Consider the following 15,621-nt stretch of genomic DNA (forward strand, 5'->3'; position numbering starts at 1 on the left):
ATTCAGACATAAAAAGCCTACTGCATGCTACCCGCGGTTGATTCTCACAGCCTACAAGTTTGCACCATTGCATTCGGTCCGTCGTTGTTACTGTACTCCTTGCGGTTCAAGAACGACAGCGCCATTCTCGCTGCGCCTGCACACGTGTCCGTGTGTATCTTGGCACTGCTCAGTCAGTGCTTACGTACACATGATTGTACTGCTTGCACATGGACCTTACTGGCACGTAGGAGTAGTACTGTATCTCATTGTACTATCTGCATCGCAGCGCAGCGTGTGGGTTGCGTGTCTGAACTGTGTGACTGGGACAACTGCACCGTGGCTCAACGATTTGTGCGCAGGAATCAGGTGATCGAATGGCAACTCTGTTGCAGCTCAAGGTGCGGTTGCGTGCATCAACCCCACATGCCACCGCAAACATCAACGTGCCCGGTTTTGCCATTTATATGTCTCTACACTACACACAGATAGCAAAATCAGTATGATCTGCCGCTCTAGGGAAAATGTTGGGACCCCCCCCCCCCCCCCCCCCCCCCATGAGACCCCTCTCCTCTCCTCCCCGTCCTGGGCATGGCCGATCGAGCTTGCGGCCAGCCTTGTGCCGGCAGGCAGTCCTTCCTAAGTTTGTTTGGCTTGCGCTTGCATGATTTTGTATCTTAATAATGTACAGTACTGTAAATGGTGATCATGATGATGCGCATATCTCCCGCGTGTCGTCGAAATTATATAAGCACGCGGGCTTATGTTTCCGAGTGTTGCAGTGCTGGAGAAAGTAATATGAACAAAGAACTCCCAGGTTTTTCTTTTTCTAGTCCCTTGATTCTGTGGGTGGTTTCTTGTTTGAAATTTTGTGATTGGAATGTGTTTCCCGATCTTGTATTTCATATGAGAATCTTTTGGTCATCGAGCATGCATGTTGAATGCAGGCAGAGTGCTCTACACACACTGGACTACTGCCTGCCTGGTGCTTATTTGGCCATGGTCTGACGCATATGCTGATTCGAACCATTTCTCGCCTCCAAGAGATGGACCAGAAATAATTCGAGCACAAAGGCAATCCCTAGAATTGCCAGAAGTAAGTTGAAACGAATTACGAGTTTGCTATTCGCGGCTTTGGGGTGTGGGGGAGGGCTGCCGCCTGCCGGCGCCGGGAAAAAAGGCTGTGGCCGAGAAAAATTGACTGACGCCAAGTATTTCCAAGCCCCATTTTCCCTCCCTTTTTGCGAAATGCAGCGTTGAGCTCGTTCCTAGTACAAATCCGTGGTCATCGACCGATGCTCCAGTCCAGCGTACAAATGTATGCGGTTGAGCTCGTGTCCTGCTCGTGCTACGGCGGCAGAGGAAGAGGAGGCGTGGAGCACATGGGGCGATATGAGAGGGCTAGGGAGGGAGAGCAGCAGAGTCACGGTCCGAGCTTTGAATGAAAGAGATATGGCACGATGATTCTGAAGTCCTTTGCACAGGACAGGTTTGTATGCAACCTCGCCCCTTTATAAGGCCAACTCCATCGCACGACCCCAAACGGACGTCCGGTTTGGCCAGATTTCGTCCCTTTGGGGTGGCGATGGGTTCGCCCATGTCCGCGTTTGTCCGTTGGGTCGTGAGTGCGTCCAACGCGCGGCCGCATCTTAAATCATGTCCGGGATGGACGTGATTAAAAAAAACATAACACTTAAATAAAATGCCTAAAAACGTAAATAAACGCACTTAAAAAAAACTTAAAACATATATAAAGGTCACGGCCACAAAACGGCCCAGTTTCACGCCGCACTTAAACGACCCAGTTCCATAATTAACATAAAAACAAAATTAAAAAAATGCCGCCCGCGCGCTGCTGTCGCGCCCGTCCATGCTGTGGCCGTCGCCGTCGCCGTCTTCAGTGGCCGCCGGTGTCGTCGTCGTCGCTGCAGAGGTCGACGTAGTCCGGCGGCGTCCAGAGATGGGCTGGCGGTCTGCGATGCACGGGGGCGGCGGGCTGGAAGGTGGCCGGTGCCTGCACCACCTCCTCCCGAGGCGAGGCGTCCCGCTCCGGCGACCGCGGCGGAGTGGGGCACCAGTTGCCCCCCACGGCGGCCGCCATCTGCTCCGCCGTGCATGACCAGCTCCACCCCTGGCCCACCAGACCCGGGTGGAAGGCGGCCACCGGCGGCTCCTCCGTCACCTCCTCCTTCGGCACCATCTCCAGCACGGGGATGGCGTCGTCGCCGGCCGCAGAGAGGGCCATCGTCTCCTCGAGGCCCGACCATTGGCGCTCATCGTGCGTGTGCATGGAGTCCTCCATGACACGCGCCCTGAGCCGGGCCTCCTCCTCCGCTGTCATGCGAGGAGGTGGAGGTGGCGACGGAGATGGGGAAGGCGACGGCGTGGGCGTCAGGCCGCGCACCCGCGTACGCCCGCGCCTCCCGACGTGGCCGCCGCGGCCCCGACACCGTGCCGGCGAAGTAGGACGCGCGCCGCACGTCGTGCTCGTCCTGGATCCACGTGTCCCACAGAACGGAGTCGGGGGTGTACCTCTCGTCGTCGTATAGGTCATCGGGGAGGAGGCGACAGCGGCGCTCGATCTCATCGCGCCGGGCTCAGGACTCGGTCCGCGGAGAGGTGCACGTCGCTCCACGGGACCGGCGTCCTCGTCTCCCAGTACCGCCATCACAAGTCCACGGCCAGGTATTGCCGGTCGCGCTCGCCGGCGGCCCTAGGAGCGATGGTGAAGGGGGCAGGCGCGGGGGCTCGAATGGAGGAGCGCGGCGGTGATGCGGGCTCCTCCTTCTTGACGGAGCCGTGGCGGCGTCCCGAGGAGGAGCCGGCCTCGCAGTCGTTGTCGGTGTCAAAGCCGGCGGATCTCGGGTAGGGGGTCCCGAACTATGCGTCTAGGATCGATGGTAACAGACACGATGTTTACCCAGGTTCGGGCCCTCTCTATGAAGGTAATACCCTACTTTCTGCTTGATTGATCTTGATGAATATGAGTATTACAAGAGTTGATCTACCACGAGATCGTAATGGCTAGACCCTAGAAGTCTAGCCTATGTGTATATGGTAATGAATGTGTCCTATCCGGACTATGCTCTCCGGTTTATATAGACACCGGAGAGATCTAGGGTTACATGGGGTCGGTTACATCAGAGGGAATCTACATAGTTGGTCACCTAGCTTGCCTTCCACGCCAAGGAAAGTCCAATCCGGACATGGGTATAGTCTTCGGTCTTCATGTCTTCACAGCCCATCAGTCCGGCCCAATGAATAACAGGCCGGACGCCCGAGGACCCCTTAGTCCAGGACTCCCTCAGTAGCCCCTGAACCTGGCTTTAATGACGAGGAGTCCGGCGCGCAGATTGTCTTCGGCATTGCAAGGCGGGTTCCCCTCTCTCCGAACTCAAAGATAATCTTCGGATGCGATGATTGTATCCGGACCTGGTATAACCACAGAGAGAATATAATATTTGCATGAATCTGATCTGTTGACAGCTTCTTTACCACACGACATCATGTCTGTCCAGTCATAATTTCGAACCATTTTTCATCTGCCATCCCACGTTTCGAGACGCGGTTGCTATTGGCACGTCTTGTCGAAGCAGAGATCGTGTCCCCTTATTGTGGGATTCTCATCAATGCGGGCATGGGTAACTCAACCGTGCCGTTTATACAGCCCTTGGGAATAGGCGAGTTTTTTTAGGACGAGTGGGGAGGCGCTTGACATTCGCGGCCTTTATAAGGGGATAAGAACACTCTCCCTCTTCCCACACCCTTCTTCATCTCCAGTCCTTCCGTCCTCGAGCTCCAGCGCCCAAGCTTTAGTTTTTCCTCGTTCGAGAAGGCACTCCAATCATGTCCGGATCCGGAGCTGGAGGCAAGTGGATGGCCTCCTCCGTCAAGAAGAAGGACATCACGGGGCTCCGGGAGGCCGGCTATTTAGCCAAGGAGATTGCTCACCGACTCCCTGCGAAAGGGCAAATCGTCCCTACCCCCGAGCCCCATGAGAGGGTTGTGTTTCTCACACATTTCGTCCGCGGGCTGGGATTCCCCCTTCATCCATTTGTCCGTGGATTGATGTTTTACTATGGGTTGGACTTCCACGATCTGGCCCCTAACTTTATACTCAATACCTCAGCATTTATCATTGTGTGCGACGCCTTTCTCCGCATCCCGCCTCACTTCGGCCTATGGCTGAAGACCTTCAACGTGAAACCGAAGGTGGTGAGCAGTCAACAAGCAGAGTGCGGAGGCGCCATGGTGGGAAAAATGCCCAACGTCACCTGGCCCGAAGGCTCCTTCGCGGAAACGGTGAAGGGATGCAGTCGGGGTGGTTTTACATCACCGAGCCGCGTGACGCCAATTGGGTAGCAGCCCCCGAATTCCGATCCGGAGTTCCGATGCGGCTCACTTCCTGGCAAGAGAAGGGCCTGACCTGGGGATCCCTGGACGAGATAACTGGGCTCCAGACATGCGTCCTGAACATGATAACCAAGAAGATCAAGCTTGTGAATGTGATCCAGGTCATGCTCATTCGTCGGATCCTTCCGTCTCAACGCGGGACTTGCTATTTGTGGGAGTACGACCCCGCCGAGCACCAGACGCTGCGAGGGCTCTTTGGCACAATGCACGAAGGTATCTGGAAAGCGCTCTTCAAGGCGGGCGAGACGCCCCCGCCCACGACTGAAAATCGCGGGCTTAGCTCAAAGCGCCAGGCCAATTTGGTAAGTCTTTTACTGCTTTCGAGGTATACCCTTCACCAGCATATTTCGAGGATGGATACTGAGCTCCTCCATCTACTTTACCAGGCCTGGATCGAGGTGGCGGAGCAGATTAGCTATCTGGCTCCGCTTCCTGAGGAGGAAGAATCCCACTTCTGACGAGGATGTTGTTTCCGGGGCCGTATGACGTGTCGGGGAAGACGGCCAAGAAGGCGGCCAAAGGGGCCAAGGGGGGCCCTCGCCAAAAAGGCGCTCCAGATATGTTGTCCGAGGATGAGACTTCCTCTTCATCCGATGACGACGAAGAGGAAGAAGAAGAAAATGATTCCCCACCTGAGGTGGGGAGGAAGAAGAGGGCGGCTCCCCCAGATCTGGAGGCGAAAGCGCCCAAGAAGGTTAAAGGATCTCAAACGGATAACTCCGTGTGGGATATTGATAGCAGTCCAGAACGACCTTGCTGGACCAAGCCTCGGGCCGCTTCGTAAGTACCCCGAATCCGCAAATGTATGGCCTTCCTGTTTTATAGTATTGACATATTGTAAGCCTTGTTACTGCAGTCCGGCACGCGATGGCTCCCCGCAGTCCTCGACTGAGGATTCGCTGGGCTCGAAGGAGAGGGCTAGCACATCTCCTCCACCTGCTCATTCCGTCTCACCCAAGGGTGATGACGAGGTGGTGTCCAAAAAGACATTCCCAAGCCGGGGGGAGATTCCGGAGATCATCGGGGTGACGTCCCAGGATGATTTTTCGGCCGCCGGACATGTGGGGAAAAAAGTCCCCATGGGAACTGGTGACGGGGCCCGAGTTCCCTTTGGACCTTAGCCGGATACCATTCCGGAGATCTACACGGCTCCAGGGTCCAGCGAACGGCATTCCCTTCAAGGAGGGAATGTGCCTGTTCCACCGGTGACCTCTGTCCAACCAGAGGCGCCGGATAATCTGCTGGAGGCGCTGCGAGGCGCCTCTATCGTAGATGAACATCGTGTCCTTATGGACACGGTGATAGAGAAGGTTTAGTTCATCAAAAGCGGACTGACCGAAGCCTGTACTAGCCTTCTAACGGGCTTTGAGGTAAGTGATTGTAAAAAATATCACAGTATAGACAGTAGCCCCTGGTGCTCTGTTTGGTGTTCGTGAAGAAAAGCCGAACAGAGGATCGAGAAGAAATATCGCAGGAGTCTAACATGAGTTGTCGATGTGGATAAGCAGGTATCGCTTAAGGCAGCCACTGCTCATGCTGCGGAGGTCTCCGGACTGAAGCAGAAACTGGAGCAGGCCGAGGAGGAGCTCGGCCTCGTGAAGAAGTAGCTGGAGGATAACCAAGGTATGCAGTAACCTATAGGTATATTTCTAGAAAATGAATAGTCCGAATGGACTAAATTGTCATAAACTTTATTAGGGGCCGCGACCGAGGTGGCAACCCTTAAGAAGGCGATAGCCGAGGCCGAGGACAAAGCGGCCAAGGAACGCGCCTCGCGCGAGAAGCACGAGGCCCGGGTTGGCGAGGCGCAGCAACAGCTCCAGGGCGCGATAGAGAGATTTGAGTCCGTGGAGCGCGATTGTAAGGCGCAAGAGTCCGAATTGGCGAAGGTCCGCCAGAGCGCACAGGATGCACGAGCCGAAGCCCACAGCGCCCTCCAGGAGATTCAGGCGGCCAAGATGATTACAGTGGGTAAGTCCTTCGCCATGCATAGCAAGTATATAGAAGAAACGTTCCTTGTACTTATCCTGAATTTGGATTTTTCAGGGGCGTTTGCGGATCTGCCGCACAGTGTATCGGATGCTGCCGAGTATTACAGAGCCGAAGAGGGGATGTCTACGGAGAAGCTATTCTGGTCCCAACATCTGGGATCCGAACATCCGGTACCCTTCAGCGACCAGCTAAAGCAGTTGGTCGAGCTGCATAGGTTGGCAGAGCTAGCCATGAAGGACCTGATAGTCCGGCTGTGTCCTGCCGATCCTATACCAAGCAGCTACTTCAGACTTGTGCAGCGGCTTGTGAGTGCTTGTCCGCGGCTCGAAGCCGTGAAGCGATCGGTCTGCATTGAAGGTGCGCGTATGGCCTTCGCCCGCGTTAAGACGCATTGGGCGAAGCTGGATGCCAAGAAGCTGATGACCGAGGGACCGCCGAAGGGCAAGGAGCATCGTCGACTCGAGCACTATATTGACGGTGTTCTGGAGGGGTCACGCCTTGTGGCGGAGCAATGTTCGAAGGATATTATATTCCCATGAGAACATGTATAATACCTTGTTCTGTAATATGGAACAATGATGTTATGTAGTGTAATGATTTAAATTTTGCCTCCTGTGTGGCCGTTTATTAAATCTGAGGGTTGACCAGTCGTCGGCTTCTGCCCCCACGTAGATAGTATGGGGGCGTTCGGGATAAATCTAAACACTCTTTACTCCACATTTTGGTCCTTAAAGGAGGTGTTTAGTGCAACGAACAAGGCAATCAGACTATGCGGCCTTTACCGCCCTCACTTAGCCATAGGAGTTTGACAGTTAATAAAGCTGGCGAAGCCCCTGGTGTTCGGAAGGCCGAATTAGGGGCGTTATACACGCCTAATCGGAAGAACCGATTCTTCGCAAGAAGCGGAAAAAAAATCTCCAACGATTTGGAACCTCGCGAACAGCTGACCAGGTCTTGCCGCATCATGACAGTCAGTTTTCGGCTTTCTCTACTGAGGTGCTCATCCGGAATAACCAGGACACAATCGCAGTAGTTCTCCCTTTACTACCCTAGCCGATATAGCGGAACGTAAGGTAGTAAGCACAGGAGCCGGGGAACCCAACTATTGACCAAAGACATGATTCGGAGCCAATGCATATAATGCTATAAGTTCAGGGTGCCGAACTATACTGTAAAAGTGTTCGGACTTTTATTGCCGTGATGTGGGGCGTAATGAAGCCCCTGGCGTAGTAATACATACCATGGTGTACATGTGCAATGAGTAATTAATACCGAGGTGAGGAAACGGGAAAATTGAGTAATAAGCTAACGCCACCGTGTACTCACCATTGTGATGCAGCTAGTACGTCGAGGCGTACTTTGTACAAGTAATGCGATAAGCAAGTAGGGCTATTTGACATGCCGTGACCAAGGGCGAGCTACATGCGGGTATGAAAAGCAAGTATGGCAATCGTTGAGTAGAGACCACCTGGGGATTCCCTCGTGGGCCAGAGCTCCTTGCCTCCTTGGTGTGTTCTGCAGGCGGGTTGTCCATATAAACCTCGAAAAGAGAAGAGAAACCCGTAAAAAAGAAAAAAGTAAAAGCGTGCGGATTCCAGGGTCGGTTGAGCCGTACAGTGGATCACGAACAAGTTATGCCTCCGTCAATTCCCAGGGGGTTTTGAGTGCGTAGTTTATGTACGCTCGGTATTAGTGCCATTGCCTCGTCGGGGCTGGGACGGAGGTCAAGTTGTTAATTCGGCTCTTGATGAGCCGAGCTGTCCTGCTGCGGTGTGGTCCGGATCCTCTTAATGGTGCCCAGGGGCTCGGCAACTGGATTATAATGCTGCTTGAGAAGGCCGCTCCGTATTTCCGCTGCTAGGGCGGCTATGTGCTCCTCTCTTCGGAGGGAGAGCTCCGTATTGCCATTGACTGTTATGACGTGCTACCTCTTGAGCACTGCGTTGGTTTTCCCTTGAAGAGGAAAGGGTGATGCAGCAAAGTAGCGTAAGTATTTCCCTCAGTTTTTGAGAACCAAGGTATCAATCCAGTAGGAGGCTACACGCAAGTCCCTCGCACCTACACAAACAAATAAATCCTCGCAACCAACACAATAAGGGGTTGTCAATCCCTACACGGTCACTTACGAGAGTGAGATCTGATAGATATGATAGGATAATATTTTTGGTATTTTTGTGATAAAGATGCAAAGTAAAGTAAACAAAATAAAAGGCAACGGAAATAACTAAGTGTTGGAAGATTAATATGATGGAAAATAGACCCGGGGGCCATAGGTTTCACTAGTGGCTTCTCTCAAGAGCATAAGTATTTTACGGTGGGTGAACAAATTACTGTTGAGCAATTGACAGAACTGAGCATAGTTACGAGAATATCTAGGTATGATCATGTATATAGGCATCACGTCCGAGACAAGTAGACTGACTCCTGCCTGCATCTACTACTATTACTCCACACATTGACCGCTATCCAGCATGCATCTAGAGTATTAAGTTCATAAGAACAGAGTAACGCCTTAAGCAAGATGACATGATGTAGAGGGATAAATTCATGCAATATGATAAAAACCCCATCTTGTTATCCTCGATGGCAACAATACAATACGTGCCTTGCTGCCCCTACTGTCACTGGGAAAGGACACCGCAAGATTGAACCCAAAGCTAAGCACTTCTCCCATTGCAAGAAAGATCAATCTAGTAGGCCAAACCAAACTGATAATTCGAAGAGACTTGCAAAGATAACCAATCATACATAAAAGAATTCAGAAGATTCAAATATTGTTCATAGATAAACTTGATCATAAACCCACAATTCATCGGTCTCAACAAACACACCGCAAAACAAGATTACATCAAATAGATCTCCACGAGAGAGGGGGAGAACATTGTATTGAGATCCAAAAAGAGAGAAGAAGCCATCTAGCTAATAACTATGGACCCGAAGGTCTGAGGTAAACTACTCACACTTCATCGGAGAGGCTATGGTGTTGATGTAGAAGCCCTCCGTGACCGATGCCCCCTCCGGCGGAGCTCTGGAACAGGCCCCAAGATGGGATCTCGTGGGTACAGAAGGTTGCGGCGGTGGAATTAGGTTTTTGGCTCGGTATCTAATCGTTTGGGGGTACGTAGGTATATATAGGAGGAAGGAGTACGTCGGTGGAGCAACGTGGGGCCCACGAGGGTGGAGGGCGCGCCCAGGGGGGTAGGCGCGCCCCCTACCTCGTGGCTTCCTGGAAGCTTCCTTGACGTAGGGTCCAAGTCTCCTGGATCATGTTTGTTCCGGAAATCACGTTCCCGAAGGTTTCATTCCGTTTGGACTCCGTTTGATATTCTTTTTCTGTGAAACTCTGAAAAGGCAAAAAACATCAATTCTGGGCTGGGCCTCCGGTTAATAGGTTAGTCCCAAAAATAATATAAAAGTGAATAATAAAGCCCAATAATGTCCAAAACAGAAGATAATATAGCATGGAGCAATCAAAAATTATAGATACGTTGGAGACGTATCATGACGCCGCGTGGACCGGGCATCTTGAGCTTGAGATAAGCATAGTGTGGTACTGCGTTGAATCTGGCAAACACGGTTCGTCCGAGCAGTGCATGATAGCCGCTGCAGAAGGGGACGATATCGAAGATTAGCTCTTCGCTTCGGAAGTTGTCCGGAGAACCGAAGACCACCTCCAGCGTGATTGAGCCCGTACAGCGGGCCTCTACGCCTGGTATGACTCCTTTAAAGGTAGTCTTTGTCGGTTTTATTCGCGAGGGGTTAATGCCCATCTTCCGCACTGTGTCCTGATAAAGCAGGTTGAGGCTGCTATCACCGTCCATCAGGACTCGTGTTAGGTGAAACCCGTCAATAATTGGGTCAAGGACTAGTGCGGCTGAACCGCCATGGCGGATACTAGTTGGGTGATCCCGACGATCGAAGGTGATCGGGAATGATAACCACTGATCGAATTTTGGGGCGACTGGCTCTACCGCGTAGACGTCCCTAAGTGCTCGCTTACGCTCCCTTTTGGGGATGTGCGTAGCGTATATCATGTTCACCGTTTTGACTTGAGGGGGAAATTTCTTCTGCCCCCCAGTGTTCTGCTGCCGGGGCTCTTCGTCCTTGTCCTCACTCTGTGATTCGCCTTCTTTGCTTCTGCTGTTTATCTTGCTAGCTTGTTTAAAGACTCGGCAATCTCTGTTAGTATGGTTGGCCGGTTTGCATGGGGTGCCGTGTATCTGGCAAGGACGATCGAGTATGCGGTCCAAGCTGGATGGTCCTCCGCTGCTCCTTTTATAGGGCTTCTTTCACTGGCCGGACTTGGAGCCACTAAATCCGGCGTGAACTGTGGTGTCATCGGTGTTATCGCCATTGCTTCGGCGTTTGTGTCTGTTGCGCCGGAGTTTGCCAGTGCTGCTTTTGGCCTCGGGGGGGGGGGGGGGGCTGTTACGTTGGCTGTGTTTGTACTGCGAGCCAGCCAACTATCCTCTCCCGCGCAGAAGCGGGTCATAAGTGCCGTAAGGGCTGCCATGGACCTCGGTTTTTCCTGGCCGAGGTGGCGGGCGAGCCATTCGTCCCGGATGCTATGCTTAAAGGCTGCTAGGGCTTCGGCATCCGGACAGTCAACGATCTGGTTCTTTTTGGTTAGGAACCTAGTCCAGAATTTTCTGGCTGATTCTCCAGGTTGTTGAACTATGTGGCTTAAGTCATCGGCGTCTGGTGGCCGGACATAAGTTCCTTGGAAATTATCAAGGAAAGCCTCTTCCAAGTCCTCCCAGTGCCGATGGAGTTCTCGGGCAGGTTATTTAACCAGTGTCGAGCTGGTCCTTTGAGCTTTAATGGGAGGTATTTGATGGCGTGGAGGTCATCTCCTCGATCCATATGGATATGAAGAATGAAATCCTCGATCCATACTGCGGGATCGGTTGTGCCGTCGTATGATTCAATGTTGACAGGCTTGAACCCCTCGGGGAATTCATGATCTAGTACTTCATCTGTGAAGCAGAGAGGGTGTGCGGCGCCTCTATATCGGGCCGCGTCATGGCGTAGCTCTGATGGAGTCGGTCTGCGGTATTCGGCCCGGGCGTGGTTAGGTTTATCACGTCCGAATAAGTGGCAGCCGTCATGCCTCGAGGCACGCCCTCACGATCCGTAGATCGATCTTGTATGTCCTACTCTATCGTCCAGGATCTCCCGGAGGTCGTATGTTTGACCCCGAACTCTTCCGTCTCTATTTTTGCAAGGCGGTGGGGCAGGCTGCTATTCGACCTGAGTTGCCGCTTTATCCTGGCCGCGGGGTGGCCGGTCGGCCGCCCTATCTCGACCACGTGGTGGTCGTTCCGCATTACGCGAGGGAGATGTGTGCTCCGGTGCTTCCTCATCGAATTGAGGTAACAGTCTGCGTTTCGGGTAGCTCTTGGCTGGGCGCCTGAGGCCGTATTCTTCATCAGTCCATCTGTCGACGAGCCGATCTTGTTCGGCTTGAAGCTGCTGCTGTTTCTTTTTCAGGCTCCTTGCAGTGGCTATGAGCTGGAGCTTAAAGCGTTCCTGCTCCAGGGGATCCTCCAGCACGATGAAGTCTTCGTTGCCGAGGCTTGTCTCCTCCTCGGAGGGTGGACGGTAACTATCGTCCTTCGAGTCATCTTCTATGGCCTGTTAATCAGGGTTGTCTTGCCTGTTGTCATGTTCCTCCTATTCGGATGTAGCTCCGACGGGGTCTTCGCTGTTTTCGGCGTCTCCCGGAGTATTATTTTCTCCGGTGCCAGTATTGCTATCTTTTGAGCGGTGAGGTTTAGAACGGCGCTTGGGGCGTCGGCGCTTGGACTGCGTCTCAGAGGTTTTATTCACATCTGGCTCTTCGTTGTCGTCGCCAGATCCTTTGGGTGTATCAACCATGTACACGTCGTACGAAGAAGTAGCCGTCCAACGTCCGGTGAATGGCGGGTCTTGGCCTTGCTCCATATCGGCATCGTCGTCTATACCGTCGATGTCTTCGGAGCCATAGTCAAGCACGTCGGTTAAGTCATCGACGGTGGCTATGAAGTGGGTGGCGGGTGGGAAGCAAAATTCCTCATCGTCCGCCTCCAGCTCGAACCGAACATAGTTCGGCTCTGAGTCCTCCTTCAAGGATAAGTTCTTTAAAGAATTTAGCACGTCACCGAAAGGTGAGTGCTGGAAGAAGTCTGCGGCGCCAAATTCGAAAATCGATAACCGATCCAGTTCAGTGTTCGTAGGCGCACCTGATCCGGAACGTGTAGTCGGAAACGAGTCCGGAGTTCCGTTGACGCGAGTATTGCAGGATGTCAAGTCCGTGTGCGGCTCAAACGCCGTGGGCCTTGTGGCCTCGGAGGGCACGATCTGCTTTGGTTCTGAAGCCGTTGCAGCAACAGGATCCATCTCCTGGATGTGATCCGATGACAGGTTTAAGTCACATTCATCGGGGTGAGGGGGAGCGATCGCCGCGGGCTCAAATCCCTTGAAGATCAAGTCTCCACGGATATCCGCGACGTAGTTCAAGCTTCCGAACCTGACCTGATGTTCAGGGGCGTAGCTGTCGATCTGCTCGAGATGGCCAAGCGAGTTGGCCCGCAGTACGAAGTCGCCGAACACAAAGGTTTGTCCGGGGAGGAAGGTTTCTCCCTGAACGGCGCCATTACTGATGATCGAAGGGGCCATCGAGCCCTTTGCCGACGGCACAGTGGAACTCTCAATGGAAGCACCAATGTCGGTGTCAAAACCGGCGAATCTCGGGTAGGGGGCCCCGAACTGTGCGTCTAGGATCGATGGTAACAGACACGATGTTTACCCAGGTTCGGGCCCTCTCTATGGAGGTAATACCCTACTTCCTGCTTGATTGATCTTGATGAATATGAGTATTACAAGAGTTGATCTACCACGAGATCGTAATGGCTAAACCCTAGAAGTCTAGCCTATGTGTATATGGTAATGAATGTGTCCTATCCGGACTATGCTCTCCGGTTATATAGACACCAGAGAGATCTAGGGTTACATGGGGTCGGCTACATCAGAGGGAATCTACATAGTTGGTCGCCTAGCTTACCTTCCACGCCAAGGAAAGTCCAAATCCAGACATGGGTATAGTCTTCGGTCTTCATGTCTTCACAGCCCATCAGTCCGGCCCAATGAATAACAGGCCGGACGCCCGAGGACCCCTTAGTCCAGGACTCCCTCAGTCGTGCTTCCCCTTGCGGCCGTAGTTCCAAAGCCCCATGGCTGCGGCCGGCCAGCGAGGTTGACGATGGGGAGCGGCTAGGGTTTCGAGGGTGTCGGGTTTCGAGGGGGCAGAGAGGGGCCGGAGTGGGAAGTGTGGACAACGACCGGTCCACGGCTTCCCATTTAAGAAGGACGGCGACCCTTCGCTGGGCGGATGACAGGTGGGGACACCCGCCCGTGCGCATTGATGTTATCCGGTGGGAGGTAGGTGGGCGCCTGCCACGCGGCCCCGACGCGGACGTTCGAAGCGTCCGTTCGTTGTCCGCCGCGACCCAAACCCGGCGCAAGTTTGCGCTCGAAATGGGTCGGCCCGGACACAAAACGGACCAGATGGGTCCGGGCCGTCGCGCGCTGGGCCGCCTCGTTTGTCCGTTTTACCCCAAACGGACGGGGCCGGATAAAATGGGGTCGCGCGGTGGAGTTGGCCTAAGGCCAACTCCACCGCGCGACCCCATCCTGTCCGCGCGCGTCCGTTTGGGGTTAAACGGACAAATAGCGCGGCCCAACGCGCGGCCTCAAATGGACAAATGTCCGGATTCCGTCCGCTTTCGACCCATCCCCGGCCCAAACTTGCGCTCGGTTTGGGGTGAAACGGACGCGCGCGGACGGCCTGAACGCACGCCCTTGTCCCCCCCCCCCGTGGCCCGCCTGTCGGGGACACTAGCAGTCCCTCCGCTCCCAACGCTTCCACCCTCTCTCTCCCACCCCGCCCCGCCGCCGGCGCCGCCGCTATTCTCCGGCCGCCTCCTCACCGCGCAACCCCCGGCCGTCCCTACCAAACCACGTCTTGACATGGCCGCCACCACGCCCGCGCTTTCGCCGTAGTTTTGGCCGTCAATCGGAGGAGGTTTGGCCGTCGCCGTCTTTGCCAGTGGCGGGGGGACACGACCGCCGGCGACGTACCACGGCGGCCTCGGCAGCTTCCGACGAGAGCTCCAGAGCGGCCAGTAGCCGGCCGACAACCACCCCTGCTGGGTCGACGTGATCATCGTGGCCTCTTCGCAACCACGACCGCAAGGTGTTTGACATTTTGCCCACAAAGGTATGGATAGTGGAGACGAGTTTTTCTTCCATCACTTCCTTTGTTCATCGGATGATTCGTCGTCAGATGATGAAGATCTTGTGGTAGCTGCACTGGTCGTTCACGACCACATTCAACGGCAGCTTCCTCGGTACAGGGGGTCAGTCCCTGGCCGTGCTCCCAACCTGAACCGCAACAGGGAGAGAGGCCACACCCTGCTCTATGCCGATTACTTTTCGAACACCCCGCTTTTCAAGCCGGATAAATTTCATCGCTGTTTTCGTATGGCAAGGCATGTGTTCAATCGTATCCGAGAGGGAGTGGTTGCTCATGACCCATACTTCGAGTGCAAGACGGATGCCCTTGGCAAGCTTGGATTCTCCTCTTACCAGAAATGCACCGCGGCCATCCGCATGCTTGCATATGGTATTCCAGGCGATCTGGTGGATGAGTATGTGCGTATGAGTGAGACAACATGTCTAATGTCAATGTACAAATTTTGCCAGGCTGTGATCGAGGTGTTTGGCCCAAAGTACTTGAGGCAGCCAACTGCCGCTGATACAAAGAGATTGTTGGCGACCAACGCAGCTAGAGGCTTTCCAGGCATGCTTGGCAGCATAGATTGTATGCACTGGGAGTGGAAGAACTGTCCATTTGCTTGGCAGGGCCAGTACAAGGGGCATGTCAACGGGTGCACTGTCATATTAGAAGCGGTGGCATCACAGGATCTTTGGATATGGCATTCTTTCTTCGGCATGGCAGGTTCTCACAATGATATCAACGTGCTGCAGTGTTCTCCAGTCTTCGCGAGGCTTGTAGAAGGTCACTCTCCACCTGTCAACTTTGAGATCAACGGCCACCAGTACAACAAGGGATACTATCTAGCTGATGGTATATATCCTTAGTGGTCAACTTTTGTGAAGACAATCTCGAAACCCCAAGGTGAGAAGAGAAAGAGATTTGCCCAAATGCAAGAGAGTGCTAGAAAGGATGTGGAACGT

At 53.7% G+C, this 15,621-nt stretch overlaps 1 pseudogene; it reads left to right on the forward strand.

The window, feature by feature from the left end:
• Nucleotides 1–15,525, forward strand: part of LOC123120932 (uncharacterized) — a 70,200-nt pseudogene extending 54,675 nt beyond the window's left edge.
• Nucleotides 15,526–15,621: the final 96 nt, after the last annotated feature.

This window comes from Triticum aestivum, chromosome 5D (assembly GCF_018294505.1).
Source record: "Triticum aestivum cultivar Chinese Spring chromosome 5D, IWGSC CS RefSeq v2.1, whole genome shotgun sequence".
Classification (NCBI taxonomy): domain Eukaryota; kingdom Viridiplantae; phylum Streptophyta; class Magnoliopsida; order Poales; family Poaceae; genus Triticum; species Triticum aestivum.